Source organism: Hyperolius riggenbachi, chromosome 3, assembly GCF_040937935.1.
Source record: "Hyperolius riggenbachi isolate aHypRig1 chromosome 3, aHypRig1.pri, whole genome shotgun sequence".
Taxonomy (NCBI): Eukaryota; Metazoa; Chordata; class Amphibia; order Anura; family Hyperoliidae; genus Hyperolius; species Hyperolius riggenbachi.
This window is the reverse complement of record NC_090648.1, coordinates 267,604,458-267,613,857: the sequence shown is the minus strand read 5'-3', so window position 1 is coordinate 267,613,857 and position 9,400 is coordinate 267,604,458.

Here is a 9,400-nt window from a genome sequence, read left to right as displayed (position 1 = left end):
ACCAAACAGCACAGCTCTATGCTACAAGAAGAGATACAAGCGCTCACACTCCAGATGAGCCAATTCAGAACATCAAAGCAAACAGAGGATTCCAATCCACAATGGAAAAGCTAGCATAAACCCTAAAAAAAAAAAGTTCCTCAGCACTGGATTTCCCACACTCTGGTCCAGCCTGCATTCACCCAGTGTGCAACACATGGGAGAAGTGGCTACCTGTAACGATCGGTGTCAGCACACAGAGAGAATCTGATTATTGGTGATCTGCAGTATCACCAAGAATACAGATCTATGACTGATTATGGATGATCTGCAGAATCACCAATAATACAGATATAGTACTAACCTCTGGACACCTATATAGATATATATATATACTGTATATACTATATATATATATATATATATATATATATATATATATATATATATATATATATATATATTCAAAGTGTTTGGTGTAACAGTATGACTTTGAGTGAACCACCTGACGAGCAGGTGATCCTAGGCAGTACAGAAGACACTGCTATAGAGAGTACAGAAACCCTCCTGCAGCCTGAGACTCTCCAAGGGGTGGAGTCAGGCTGAAGGTAGGAAGGACTAGAGAGTGAGTGACACCTGAAGGTGGATGTCACTGACTGATCTGGAGACTATCTCTTTCGTGGAGAGAGATAGTTCTCGAGGTCGGGCAAGCCAGGTCGGCAACACATGGACAGACAAAGTACAAAGACAGAAGGCTGATTCGGTATCCAAGGCAGGCAGGGTTTGGCAACGGAATATCAGATATGCGTGGTACCGAATCAGAAAGCAGAAGGATAGTCAGGAAAGCAACAGGTCATAACAAATATCAAACAATGCCTAGTCTTGGGTGTGAGGTCCGTGGTCTCTACACCCTGGAACTAGTCTGATGAATAACAGAATGATAACACAAGTTCCCTAGTCTTGGGTGTGAGGTCCGTGGTCTCTACACCCTGGAACTAGTCTGATGAATAACAGAATGATAACACAAGTAATCCGGTTCAGTGTGAATTCCCAGGTCCTCCTGGTTCAAACACACTGTTGGATCTAACTAAGGTCTGAGTGCTTCCACGTAGTGTTCGCAACGGCAGACAACTTGAGAGTGGCCAGCTGTAACCATATATAGTGCATTGCTCTCTGGCGCCACCCTGAAGAGATCAACCAATGGCTACCAGCACTGAGGTCAGCTGACCGGCCTGGTCAGCTGATCCCTCCTTGGCCATCATAAAAGTTCTGCCTTTCAGCGCGCGCGCGCATATTCCTAAACCTGTGTGAACTAACAGGCTCAGCCACACTAGCTGCACACTGCTGCGTGCAAACCACCGTGCTGGACGCGGAACCAGCCGCCTTGCTGTCGTTACATGCGGTGGCTTTTCCGCGTTCTGCCATGTCACTAGATGCATGCTTCTGCGTGCAGACCGCCGCGTTGGACGCGGAATCAGCCGCCTTGCTGTCAGTACACGCGGCGGCTTTTCCGCGTTTTCTCACACTACCACTATAAATATAGGCAAACAGTCAGGTATAGGTTTCCAAAGGGGGGGAGGGTACACTTTTAATTGGATAGCATAAGAACATACATGAATTGTGTTAACACACTGAGGGTCCATACACACTGGGCCCTGTTGCATTAGTTCGCACCAGTAGCCAAAGCAACCTGCAATAAAGTGCTATGCACTATAAACCTTTGTCAGATTGATTGACTATTCTCCTTCACGTCAGCCTTCCTTCCGTCTCCTTTGGCCTTCCACTGTCATCAGTAGCCGATGGCTACTATATTCAATGATTTTAACACAATTGATGTATGTTTTTATTCTATCCAAAAGTGTACCTCCCCTTTGAAAGACCTATAGCTGACTGCTTGCCTATATTCATGGTAGTGTCCACTTATCTATGTGTTGAGCACTGGATGGCTGTGGGTTGGACCAGAGTGAACCATAGTGAAGACAGCTCTATACTTCTTGCTTTGTTGATGTCCTCATCTTCTGTCTTCACTGTTTTCTGAATCACTGACCCAGAATGGGAATACAGATCAGTTTCCTGACTTTGCTCCGACTCCACTGGCTGCATGCTTATTCCAGATGCTAGAGTATGGCTGAGACCCATGAATTAGTATAACAACCAGGCATCTGCCAATTTTAAAAATTAATAAAGATGGTAGCAGGAAAGAAAATATACTGAAAATATAACATTTAGACTATAATAAAAGTGAGTATAATGAAGTACAAGTATATAATTACATCATGTAAATGTATTTTACACACTTATTAAGCACTGACTCTGGCTATTCTGCAGTGTTATACAATGAATAAGAAAGCCTAATTCTAGACAACATGTTTTATTTGTTTATAAATTAATATATTAGGTAATATAACATAACCACTTTGAGACTGTACTAGAACATGTCCACTAGCACCCAAGACAGAGATGGCAAAGTGCCAGGGCTGTTTCTAGCTTTTTCTTTTTGTCACCCCAGGCAAGAAGTCCTGTGTCAAAAAAAAACAAAAACAAACACACACTCACGAGACAATACAAACCATGTGCCGTAAAAGATAGCACAAGGTGACAGAATGAGGCACAGGGAACAGAATGGAGGCACAGAGGGATGCATAGGGGAGCAGAGGTGGCAAAGGGGAGCAGAGGTGGCATAGAGGGACAGGCAGAGGAACAAAGGGGAATAGAAGGAGGCAGAGAGGGATGCACGGGGGGGGGGAGGGGGGGTGGCACAGAGGGAAACAGTGAAGGCTGCCTGACACTTACACTATCTGGCCCTTGCGATGTCTGCTCTCCACTGACACATGCAGCAGAAGCAGGTAATCGCACACCTGTGGGAGGCGGGGCTTCATTCAGGGGCAGGGCTTAATCCAGGGGCATGGGACCCCCAAAGACCAATGGAACGCTAGGCAATAGCCTGGAATGCCATTGGCTAAAAACAGCCCTGCAAAGGGCAACCCACCCCCCTCTCACATTACACTTTGCTCTTATCCCAGCACCTCTGGGACATGCATTCTATACAAATAAACATGTGATAAGAGGCAACACATGTTGTTGTTATAAGACAATAAACTACATGCAGACCCAATACACACACTGAGATATTAGAAGAAGATACAGTATAGAATGACATTTTAGAATATATGGTATACACTGATATAATTATTATTATTATTATTGATTTATAAAGCACCAACATATTCCGTGGCGCTGATATGTTAAAAGCTACAGTATACACTGACATATTAGAAGACACAGTACACGCTGGGGTAACACTGACATGTTAGAAGGGCAGCACATGTTGGTGCAGCACTTGCTGACATTCCATAATAAGATGAGATGAAGTAAAGATAGGGTTCCCTTGAAGTATGAGAGACAGGAATTTTTTGGGCATTGGACCTATCCCATTTCACCACAGAGCACCCAATGTACAGTCCTGCAGTTGTTCATCAGAGGTTGGGAGGGTAAGAAACTCCCCCCTCCACCCCTCCCCGGCCACTGACTTCACAGTGGCTGCTCCCTCAGCAGTTACATTTCTATGTTAGGCTTTAAAGCAGTCCTGAACCAAACTGTCTAGTAATTAACTTGGTTTTACAAGATTGCCCCAAAAAGTAACGGATGTACATTTTTTCAGTTCAATTCTGTAAAGTACTACAGAAAATGTGTTAGAACTATATTTGTATTCCAAAAAGGACCGGCACCACACTCAGTATCTGTAGCTCTTCAAGATTTAATAGCAGCAGGCATGATAACAACTGTTGTTATCATGCCTGCTGCTATTAAATCTTGAAGAGCTACAGATACTGAGTGTGGTGCCGGTCCTTTTTGGAATACATATTGCTGTGGCCCCCAGGTACCGGGGTGAGGACCTTGGCACACCAATTCTTTTATCTTGAGCCTTATAGTGGAGCTCCTGGACGCTTGTATTATAGAACTATATTTGTGAAATAAATACTCTCTGCTCCTTACAGCGACCATTGGCTGCCTGCCACAGGGACTGGCACTTTTCAACATGTCTGGAAGTGACAGGGAAGTTGTGCCATGTATGTCCTTGTCTGAGGCTAAAAGAGGACCTGAAAGAAAATATTGTCTCCGCTCCTGACATCATTTCATATTTAGCTGCATGCATCTGTTATTTTTGCTGCTGAGCTCTTCTCTCCTCTACATAAATCATATATATATATATATATATATATATATATATATATATATATATATATATATATATATATATATATTCATTCCTGTGTGTTTTTCTCCAGAATGTTGTGATTATAAGCCTAGGAACAGCTGTTGTCTCATGGATCAGTAGTTTGTTTTTCAGAGACACAGGAATATCACACATTGCTGCTTGTTTTGTACATCTTACCCACAGCTTTTCATATTACATCTTACTTATTAGAACCATTTTAATCTTTCAAAAGGCCTATAATTAGGAATAATTTAAGACATAAGTTCTCTTCATTTTTTTTCAGCTGTAGATATGCATTTGCCGGTGCTATGCTCCCATGTTTGGAATTTATTTTTAAAACCACAACCTTCTGTCCATGGGTATCAATTATTCTGAGTAGAGATGGCCCGAACGGTTCGACTGTGAACTTATTCACACAAACTTCGGTGGTTCGCGTTCGCAAACGAACGTGAACTTTATGGCGGTTCGACCCGCCTCCTATACTACATCATTAGGGTCAACTTTGACCCTGTACACCACAGTCAGCAGGCACATTGTAGCCAATCAGGCTACACTCCCTCCTGGAGGCCCTCCCCCCCCTTTATAAAAGACAGGCAGCATCAGGCATTTTACTCACTCGTGTGCCAGCAGTAATTAGAGAAGGGAGAGCTGCTGCAGACTCTCATAGGGAAATCTTAGTTAGGCTCTTGTAGGCTTATTAGCTTGCTTCTTGCTGATTCTTATTGCTAAAAAAGCACCCCTCAACAGCTCTTTTTTTGTGTGGCCCACTTGCATTATATACAGCCCTGTCAGTCAGTCGCAGCTGGCCCTTGATAAGATAATAAGGTAGTTGCCATAGTGCGCACCAGTCCAGCACGGCCGTCACTACACAAACAGCTGTTTGCGGTGCGTTACACAGTGAGTTTGGTGTGTTAGTGTGAAGCAGTACTCTAATTACACTCCCTGATTGATGTATACACATGCAAGATATTTTAAAGCATTTTAGACCTCCAATTTAGCATGCAATGTGATTTCTGCCCTTAAAATGCTGCTTTGCGGCAAATCCAGATTTTTCCTTCACTTTTGTGGCCAGCATAAATGTTTCTAGTTTTCAAGGTTCACATCCCCATTGAAGTCTTTTGCGGTTCTTGGAAGTTCACGCGAACCAAACTTTTGCGTAAATTCACTTTTGAGGTTTCCGAACTGAAAATCGGAGGTTCGAGCCATCTCTAATTCACAGGTCCTGATTTATTGTGGTATGTCCAGAGATCTTCTAGTATCACCAGTGAGGAGATCACCGATGGTTGCCCCACCGTAGATGCTTGTGAATCTCTGAAGATGCTCTACTAAATAAGGTCATATGGTTTCACCAAATGGTGATGAATGATACTGGTGGTGTGGTGAGGGGATTGCTTCCCAAACCCCACAAAAAAAATAATATAATTTCATGTCATGTTGTTTCTGTGGGGGGTGTATTTGCAAAACCTCTGAAAACTGATGTGACTTTAATATCAGTTTTCATTATTGGGTAAACATGTATGTTTGACTTTATGGGTTAGGATAGATTGCAAAATTAGGCTTAGAGGTTATCATATTTTTTTAAAATGCAGTCTTGACCTCTTTGCACAGTTTTAAGTGTACCCAAGCTAAAGCTCGGGGAGAAAATCAGATACTTTACTAAAAAGAGAGAAACTGCTGGATCCTAATGAAGCTTCCGACTGTATCCTCCGGTTCCCAGTTGCCGCTCGCGGACCCTCCTAAGATTACTAACAGGGCTTGTCAGTAGTCTGTTCGGGGTGGTGCTCCTCTTAAAGTATGAGTGCAGCCGTACTACACCTGCGCAAGTAAGGCCGCACCTGCAAAGTAAGCCAGAGCCGCTCTTGCACAAGCCTCTCCATGCTACTGCGCTCATGCCAGAAGAGGCTCATTAGGATCCAGCGGCTTCCCTTTTCTTTAGGTAAGTATGTGTTTCTGAACCCTGGCTTTGGCTCAGGTTCTCTTTAACCTGAACTGCTTTTATAGCTGTAGAAGGAGGTGTACATACAGCTTTTCTCCTCGGACTGTCCCAAGAGTCACAAAAACTCAGTGCTCTGATACGCAAATACAGGTATACACTTTCTTCAAGAAAAAGAAACATACATTGACTCCACCCCTCTTTTTTTTTAGCATCACTATTCCAATTGGCTAGTCAGGATGCATGGAAGGGGGGCAGGGTAAGTGCAAGTGGTTTAAAGCTTCTCAGTTTTTACTATTTCTGTGGTGTCAGCACTGAAAAAAGAGGACCGCACTGAAGTATAAAGAGAGGGATGAGAGAGAGGTATAATGATGCAAAGAGGTCTCAAATATAATGAGTTATTGAGTACATGACATAATGGGACTAAGCGATAATGAGCAGCAAAGCGTTAAACTAGGGACTATGCTGCAAGGTGAGAGTGCCATTCACTTATCCACCACTCCACCTGACTGGAAATATGAGGTATAATATAATGACCTCTGAGATTCATTCTGTAGGTATGATGAGAAGTGATGTGCAAAGATGGCAGATCATACCAAGGTAAAAACACAGAAATTAATGAAATTTAATGAAGTCTGCATGACACAAACTGAAAAATAAGTATTGAGTGAAGTGGGAGAACTGAGCTATCATGTGACATGAGGGGGCAAAGAAGGCTGACAAGTGATATAATCCATAAGGAGGGGCAAGTTGGAAAGACATAAAATGAGGAATGACAAGAAAGGGGGACTGAGGTATATTGCGTTAAAGAGCACAGGGAGGGACAGAGGTTTAATAAAGATGAGACAAACATTAGAACTGAAGTATGATGAGGAACGAGGTTCAGAGAAGAATGATGTGTAATGATTAACCACTTGAGGACTGCAGTGTTAACCCCCCCTAGTGACCAGGCCATTTTTACTTAATTGGCCCACTGCAGCTTTAAGGCCAAGCTGCAGGGCCGCAAAACACAGCACACAAGGGTTTCCCCCCTCCTTTTCCCCCCACCCACAGAGCTTTCTGTTGGTGGGGTCTGATCACCCCCACATTGTTTATTTTTTTTTAATCAATATTTATATACAAGAATTTTAAATAAATTTAACTTTTTTATTGTTTCCCCCCATTCCCCTCCCTCACCCCCCCCCCCAGCCAGCCAATCACGCGATCGGCTCTCATAGGCTTCAGGCTATGAGAGCCGATCGCTCTCCAGTGTCCCAGGGGGACAGCCATGTCACACGGCTGTCCCCAGTACAGTGCTGCTGTAGATCGCAGCATTGTACAAAGTAATTAGACAGTGAAGTTTAGACGTCTAACAGTCACCCGAGTGGCGATTGCCGCTCGTAGACTGAAGGCGGGGCGGAGCTCCGCCACCAAACAGGAGATGCGTGCGCATCCTGCGCGCGATCTCTTGTTAGTCACATAAAAGACTGTTCACGCCAATGGGTGTGGAGCGGTCCTGGGGCTGCCGCACTGCTAACGCCAATTGGCGTGGAGCAGTTGGCAACAGGTTAAAGGACAAGCAAGGTGAGGAAATAAATCTATCTTTACTTACCTGGGGCTTCTTCCAGCCCCTACAAGTCTTCTCCCGCCCCTCCGGTCTTCTTTCCTCTCCCGCTGGCAGCCACTAAAGATTGCAAACCCCTAATGAGGTGCTAAGGGCGCCATCCTTTATGCATCAGGACCCCAGCCACTGTGATCCTCTTCCCTTAAGGTTCCGTCTGCAGCCGTAAGCATCATGCTTCTGTACACGCCCTGTACTTCCTGGTTACGGTGTCCTTCCAAGTTACTGTTGCCCTGTTACTGTGTGACCTCATGGCACATGTGCGGCGCATGTGCACCATGAAGTCAGGCAGTAACTGGGCAACAGTAAGTAGAAAGGACGCTGTAACCAGGAAGGACGGAGCATGTACAGAAGCATGATGCTGCAGCTGCAGATAAAGACTGAGGGAAAAAAGGAGCATGGCGACTGGGATATTTTTATTGGGGGCCATGTGACCACTTGATTAACTACATGCATGCATGCTTCTTAATGTTTTAACATCTTTTAATTGTGTGGATGTGTTGCTCTGTCTGTGAGAGTGAGAAAGGATGCTGTTATTAATTGAGAAAAAGGCTCTTCCGTGTTTGCCATAGGCACTGTTTTACCCAGATATGCCACTGAAAGGAGGTACTGAGGAAACTGAGTTGTAATGTGGAAGGAGGTCCAGGGAAAACAGGTGTAATAAGGAAAAAGATTCAGAGAGGACTGAGGTACAATAAGGTAGAAGATACAGAGATGAATGAGATATGATGATGAAGAAGAAACAGAGATGACTGAGGTATAATGGTGAAGAAAATACAGAGAGGAATTAAGTAATAATCATGGGGAAGATAACGAGTGGACTGAGGTATAATGAGGTAGAAGATACAGAGAGGACTGAGGTGTAATGATGAAGAAGATAGAGATGACTGAGGTATAATGGTGAAGAATATACAGAGAGAACTGAGGTATAATGGTGAAGAAGATAGAGAGGACTGAGGTATAATGATGGAGAAGATAGAGAGGATTGAGGTATAATGATGATGAAGATAGAGATGACTGAGGTATAATGGTGAAGAAGATACAGAGAGGACTGAGGTATAATGATAAATAAGAAAAAGAGAGGACTGAGGTATAATGATGGAGAAGATAGAGAGGACTGAGGTATAATGATGACGAAGATACAGAGATGACTGAAGTATAATGATGAAGAAGATAAAGAGTGGACTGAGGTATAATGAGGTAGAAGATACAGAGAGGACTGGGGTGTAATGATGAAGAAGATAGAGATGACTGAGGTATAATGGCGAGAGAGATAAAGAGATCACTGAGGTATAATGATGGAGAAGATAGAGAGGACTGAGGTATAATGGTGAAGAAGATACAGAGATGACTGAGGTATAATGGTGAAGAAGCTACAGAAAGGACTGAGGTATGAGGAAGAAGATGCAGAAAGGACTGAGATAGACGATACAGAGAGGACTGTGGTATAATGATGAATAAGATAGAGATGACTGAGATATAATGATGACGAAGATACTGAGATGACAGAGGTATAATGGTGACAAAGATACAGAGAGGATCAATTTCAAAATCCTGTGCTTTGCCTACAAATCAGTGCACAAGACCTGCCCAACCTACATCTCTGATCTGGTCCACAGGCACATACCAGCCCGCCCCCTCCGATCCTCCAATGACCTGCGCCTAGTCG